General features: G+C 37.9%; 1 protein-coding gene across 3 annotated transcripts in view; it reads right to left on the bottom strand.

Annotated features, from left to right (window-relative positions):
• Positions 1-280: 280 nt before the first annotated feature.
• Positions 281-6,068, bottom strand: part of LOC580547 — a 38,536-nt gene continuing 32,748 nt past the window's right edge. For all 3 annotated transcript variants that reach the window (XM_030991616.1, XM_780599.5, XM_011684200.2), the window contains one exon: positions 281-3,854. The gene's annotated coding sequence lies outside the window, so the exon portion shown is untranslated. The remainder of the gene's footprint in view (positions 3,855-6,068) is intronic.

Here is a 6,068-nt window from a genome sequence, read left to right as displayed (position 1 = left end):
ATAGGGAGAGAGAGAGGAAGGGTAAAATCAGAGAGACAGACAGAGAGAGGGGGAGGGGAGTGTGTGTGTGTGTGTGTGTGAGAGAGAGAGAGAGAGAGAAAGAGAAAGATGAAATGGGTAGGAGGGAGAGACGGGTAAAAGCAGAGAGATAGGTAGAAAGACAAGATAGACAAAGAGAAAGAGTTGGGAAGGGGAGTGAGAGGAAGAAATAGTGTGAAAGAGATCGAATGAGGGAGAGGAGAAATCAGAGAGGAAAATAAACACACAAAAACACAGAATATTGTCACACAGAAGTCAATGTCGTAAATTTTATTTTTGCTATAATATACAAATACACGATTCGTAAGTTGTAAATATTGAACAAAGAAAAACATCACGTTGTAAAGTTCACACAAGCCTTCCAAGAGTGACAAAGCTCCACAAGAATAGCATACAAGCAATAACAAAGACTCAAAGATTTTGCACAAAGACAGTTTAATAGTACACTACAACCTTATTGGCAAGTTGCTGTTCACCAAATACCTAATATCATGAGAAATCTACAATTAGTCTCATAAATATTGCTGCTTTTTGCTCCCTCTCATCACAAAATCAATATTTGCACTTCATTTCATATAAAACATGTCACTTTTTTTATCTAAGCAGGAGGGGAAAACCCCTTTCATTTAAGATGGAATTAATGTCCTTTTGTATTGCAAATTGATCAAATCACTGAATCACAATCGATACAACACTAATTATCTGTGATTTGTGAGTTTCCTGCCCTGAAAATTTATCTCTTTTCTACGTCAATAATTTTCTTGTTTACAATACCTCCCTCTATAGTCTTTATCTTCAATCTAAGGCATTACAACTGGAATATTGTCTGGAATGTTCAATTTTCTATAAAAATCTGCTCTTACCATAAATTATTTTACAATGATAAACAGTAAAGATATATTCCATAATTTACAAGCCTAGCATAATTTTACACAATACATTTTTTCAGTGTCATACACACAACTTAATTTGTCTTCTTTGAAAGAGGCATTACAAAATTCTGAACTTCTTGACCATTATATTTTAAACCTATAAAACATGTAGATGGACAACAGCCCCGTTATTAGAAAGAAATCATTGTTCTTGTAAGTCTTCTGAAGATTGTCTAACCAACAGCCAAAGAGGCCGATAGCCCATGGCCACAAGACTGACATGTAATTGTTCTCAAGGAAGTTCTGAAAATATATGGGGGTTCATGTGACCAATAGCCCTGATTTCATTTTTATTATCTTGTTCAAAATAAAAAGAAATAATGATTTCTGAATATTGCTGCACAATTTCCTTCTAGCAGAGAAAAGCCTGATCAATTCATGTCAGGGCCAGACTAGGGACTTAACAGTACAACACAACATAATCAATTTAATGTAAGCTTGGATCAATAAAGAATCTATCGTTTCTCAAAAGTGTAAAAAAGAACCACGCTTTGAACAAAGCTATTAAAAATGAAATACGACTAAACGTAAATATCCGGATTGCAACAGAACTCCGGTTGCAATTTCTAGATTGTTCTTCCTGTTCTACACTTATTTTAGCTGGGCTGGAAGATTTAGGGAATCACCCGTCATGATTATCAAATTATTAATGACTGAGATGTAGTTTGTGAGCCACCAAATAAAGTACATGATTGTGTCGTGGCCTGGTGGATACGTACATCACCGAGATGTGGATCGCATGGTTGACGGTTCGATTCCACTGCATGAATGTCCTTTGGCAAGAAATTAATCAACATTTGCCACACTTGACCCAGGGCAGGTAAATGGGTACCTGGCAGGAATTAATTCCTTGAAATGCTAGAGCACCATAATGGCAGCTAGGCTAAAAGCAGGGGTAATAGTGAAAGAGTGTGAGGAGTGTCAAGTCTGCCAGACATGACCGCTATACCAGAACCTACTATTATTATCATTATTATTATTATTTAACTATTACAAAACAACATTAAAACATATGCAAAAAGGATAAATGTATATATTACAGTGACATTAACACTGGGCTGCTCCCCTGTTACTATTCTGTTTCCTACTCGATATATGTTTGCCTCCACTATGTGTGCCCTTTGACCCCTGACACCTCCTTCCCCACCCCCCCCCCCTCCTCCCCAACGTTTACCCCTCTCAACATCCTAAATGGTTGCCACACATTGATTTTCAAACACACACATAGAAATTCTTAGCATTACACAAGAATCAAGAAATAAGCTGCATGAAATAGCGAAGATTGGAAATCAAAGGTTTTAAAACAAATACAAAATATGCCTTTAACTAATGATTTAAGCCCACTAAAAACATTGGTAATACGCTCTTATAGTTAACTCAGAACAAAAGAAAGAAAAGAAAAGAAAAAACAGAAGACTGAGAAATACATGATACATCACTGATAGAAAAGTTGAGGACAGTCTACAACATTAGTAAATATATATTGACATTCGAAAAAGAAAATATAAACAATCCAGCAAATCAATATCATCGGTTGCACGTGCAGAATAAACGATAAAGTCGTATAAATATATATTCTCAATACTCATGCAAAAATTAGGCTTCAGAAGCTCATTTCTAATGTACAGACCATACAACAAAGTAAATAAATTCATTACATGAATTTTCAAATTGATAACAAGAAGTACATGTAATACTCAAAACTGGCTTTTTAATTACGGTGGGTTCGTTTAGAATATATCTTTGGTTGATTAGAAAAGAAGCACTTTCTGTCAATCTATAGCAAAAATCCTCTACATAGTTTGAGTATAGTATAAAATATGCAAAAAATGGTCTTGTATTTCAATTTTTATTAAGCCCTCTGTATAAACACACAAAAATAATCTAGGAAGAATTTTTTACAGCATTTTACAAAAAACATTCAAACACATAAAATCTTCATGATCAATGTTCTGGATAGTCATATGAGTCATAATACTGATTTTTTTTCCCCTCTTTTTTTTTTGGGGGGGGGGGGGTGGGGGGTGGGGGGGGGGGGGGGTAGTGCAAGCCTCCTTGTGGGAAATAAAAGCTAAACTGGTTTCAAATTTTAATGACATCCGACCAGTTTTGTGATGGTCTATGATTTGAAGCCGAACCCTCTCAAGAATATCACATCTATTTCCACTTCCCACATCAAATGCACTTTTGATTTCTTCAGACTGTTTTGCACTCAGATTCCTCCACCCACATCGTGGCAATTACTTTCATAACAACACCACGCAGCTGCATAAACTTATTCTACTAACATCTCCTATCGTACTGGCCGTAAAATTAAATTTGCTTCTCGTTCAAAGCAAACAAATGAACGTTCAGATTAAAATGATCACTGTCTTTGTATTCATAGAGAAGAGTCGCACATATTGTGCCCGAACCAGAAACACAGTTTTTTTCTTCTCAAAAGCATTGTATTTGCAACATTCTGGACCACTAGGAAAATTCCTGAAAGTTTTGGGTTTCAAAGTAGCTTCTACATCGACTCCATCTCGCTCCTGACAAACACTGACAGCCAGAGGGCAGGCTCCAAAGATGAAAATGATTTGACGGAGCAGGACGACATAAATGTTGCAAACATGCTCGCTGCACACATGTCCCACGCATTTACATTTGTGTCATGTTTCATCCATGCGCTCTTCGATGACTACACCGTTTGTCTGCATTCTTGCCATTCCTGTCATGCCTCTGCTGGTAGATTTCCACCTCATCTGTTGCAGATTTCTGCTTGGAATGGAAGGGGAAAGATGGCCTCACTGTCTTGTCTTGTCTTCAGCTTCGACCAGGGCATTAAGGTGTCCCCTCTATATCCTCTACAGTGCATCTCCATTTCTTCAATGGATGCGCCATCTGTTGGAGTAATAAAAAGACAGAATTAAAGAGTAGATGTTCATAATAAACATTTCATCAAAACTTGTATTTCATTATTACATTTATCATGCTACAATAGACCACCTCACTGAATGTATTCAATTTTTTTTCCTGTACATTCTTCTAAGGTTATTTATTATTAAATACATCTACAAATGGATGGAATCTACCTAAATGTTGCACACATAATTCTGGTGCTATGATGGACAAGCCTCAAGTAAGCTATGGGATTGAGCCAATTTAGGAGACATCTTTATAACAGATTACGAGCTGTCAATTCTCTAATGTGCCATCAATTTCTAGCGATCCGAAACAGTGCATTTTCACACATGCTACTGCTGATAAAACAACAGCGAAAAAAGCAAATTACTTGCATCCACACAAATTCGGTTCCCATCTTTTACACACCTGTACTGTGGTATAAACCAACAGTGGCACTAAGCAGAGAGAAAGCCATCTTGAATGTGAGATTAGCTAGAGAAGGTCTCATCAGACTCTGGCATATTGATTCTATTACAGAGTGTATGAAGGGCTTAATAGCTAGGTTTACATGACAGTCTGTAATATTTAAGTTTTGGCTCTTGTTTTTAAACTAGTTTGAGATAATCTTTGTAGTTAAGGGTTCATGCACACACACACTAACGGTTCCAGATACTTAAAATTTATTGAACGTTTTAAACCAAAAGCAATCTTATGCTTAACACAAAAACTATGAGCAGTGGGGGGGGGGGGGTCCTTATTCAAAGTTATCAACGAGTACCGGTAATAAGAGGTTTGGCAAGCTTGTAGTTACAAAGATTGCTTGCACAGCTTATAGTTTAAAACTTCAAGCAGTCATTTTAGAGCCATGTGTAACGACGTTGTTGTAAGGGGTCATTGTTTAAAGACCGTCAATACTACTGGGCCAGAAGGGGTTAGACCACACAGCGAGGTCACTGACAGGTGGCTATCCCATTAACTCAGCTCTCAACTAACATAAGAAAAAGAGGATCATGGGGGACCAACAGGCACCGATTGGGGAAGTTTTCTATACAGAGGGAGCAAGTAGCTACAAATAGGACAGTGGGGCTTTAAAACATGATGTTTTTTTTCACTTTCACATTTAAAACACCAGCTGCGCCGTGTGAACATATCTATTGCTTTTATTATACAGTGTATGAAGGGCAGATAACCTAATTTGAGTCGGGTGTCGTGTATGCATTCCCGTGATTAGAGCTCTTAAATTGAGGCTAATGAGTTTATGAAAGACAGCTTCTGTAGTATCAGGGGCATAGAGTCATTGGAATCGTTATTGGATATGATGGCGAACCCTTACTGAATTACAGAGGGTGGGAGAGAGAGACGGAGGTAGAGCAAGAGACATAGACATACAGGCAGATGGGCAAAGGCAGACAGACAGAAAGACAGAGGAAGCGATACAGAACGAGAGACAGATAAAGAGGGTGAAGGAGGGAGAGAGAGAGGGAGAGAGAGAGAGAGAGAGGGAGAGAGGGAGAGAGAGAGAGAGAGGGAGAGGTAAAGAGGGTGATGGAGACAGAGAGAAATAGAAAGAGACAGAAAGAGAGAGAGAGAGAGAAAGAGAGAGAGAGAGAGAGAGAGAGAGAAAGAGACAGAGAGAGAGAGAGAGAGAGAGAAAGAGAGAAAGAGAGAAAGAGCGACAGACAGATAATAAGGGATCATAGATAATTTATCAGACTAATGATACGATGATTTGCCATCAAACTGCACCAGATTACTTTTTTTTTGTCAATACTAAACTTAATTGACAAAAATCTATTTGATACGACAACTTATAGATTTGAATAAATGAATTGTTACTGTTTAAAGTACGTAAGAAAACCAAAGTAGTAGGAAATGAGGGTTCATTTGGTAGGGTTTTTTCTTTCTTAACCCTACATGTACAGAGTATAAAATGAACTCCAAAATATTATTGCGATGAGAATATACTGTACTTTGCTGTATTTGGGCACATGATCTCCATCTGGGAAGTCAACAAATCTTTCCCATTGAACTGATCATGGAGAAAGGGAACCCACCCACACAAACCAAGATCAAGCCTGAACCGGCGATCTGCCAAACATGCCAAAGTCATCATCATCCATTTCGCAATCTGTTACCACTTACTGGCTGGCGTGCCCTGGGGTTCAAGTTCGAAATGCATTACCCCCTGTTTACGATTCCAAAGGTGGAACC

The sequence above is a fragment of the Strongylocentrotus purpuratus genome, unplaced genomic scaffold (assembly GCF_000002235.5).
Source record: "Strongylocentrotus purpuratus isolate Spur 01 unplaced genomic scaffold, Spur_5.0 spur5_scaffold_2, whole genome shotgun sequence".
Taxonomy (NCBI): domain Eukaryota; kingdom Metazoa; phylum Echinodermata; class Echinoidea; order Camarodonta; family Strongylocentrotidae; genus Strongylocentrotus; species Strongylocentrotus purpuratus.
Note: the sequence above shows the minus strand (reverse complement) of the source record. Positions and strands in the feature narration are given on the sequence as shown.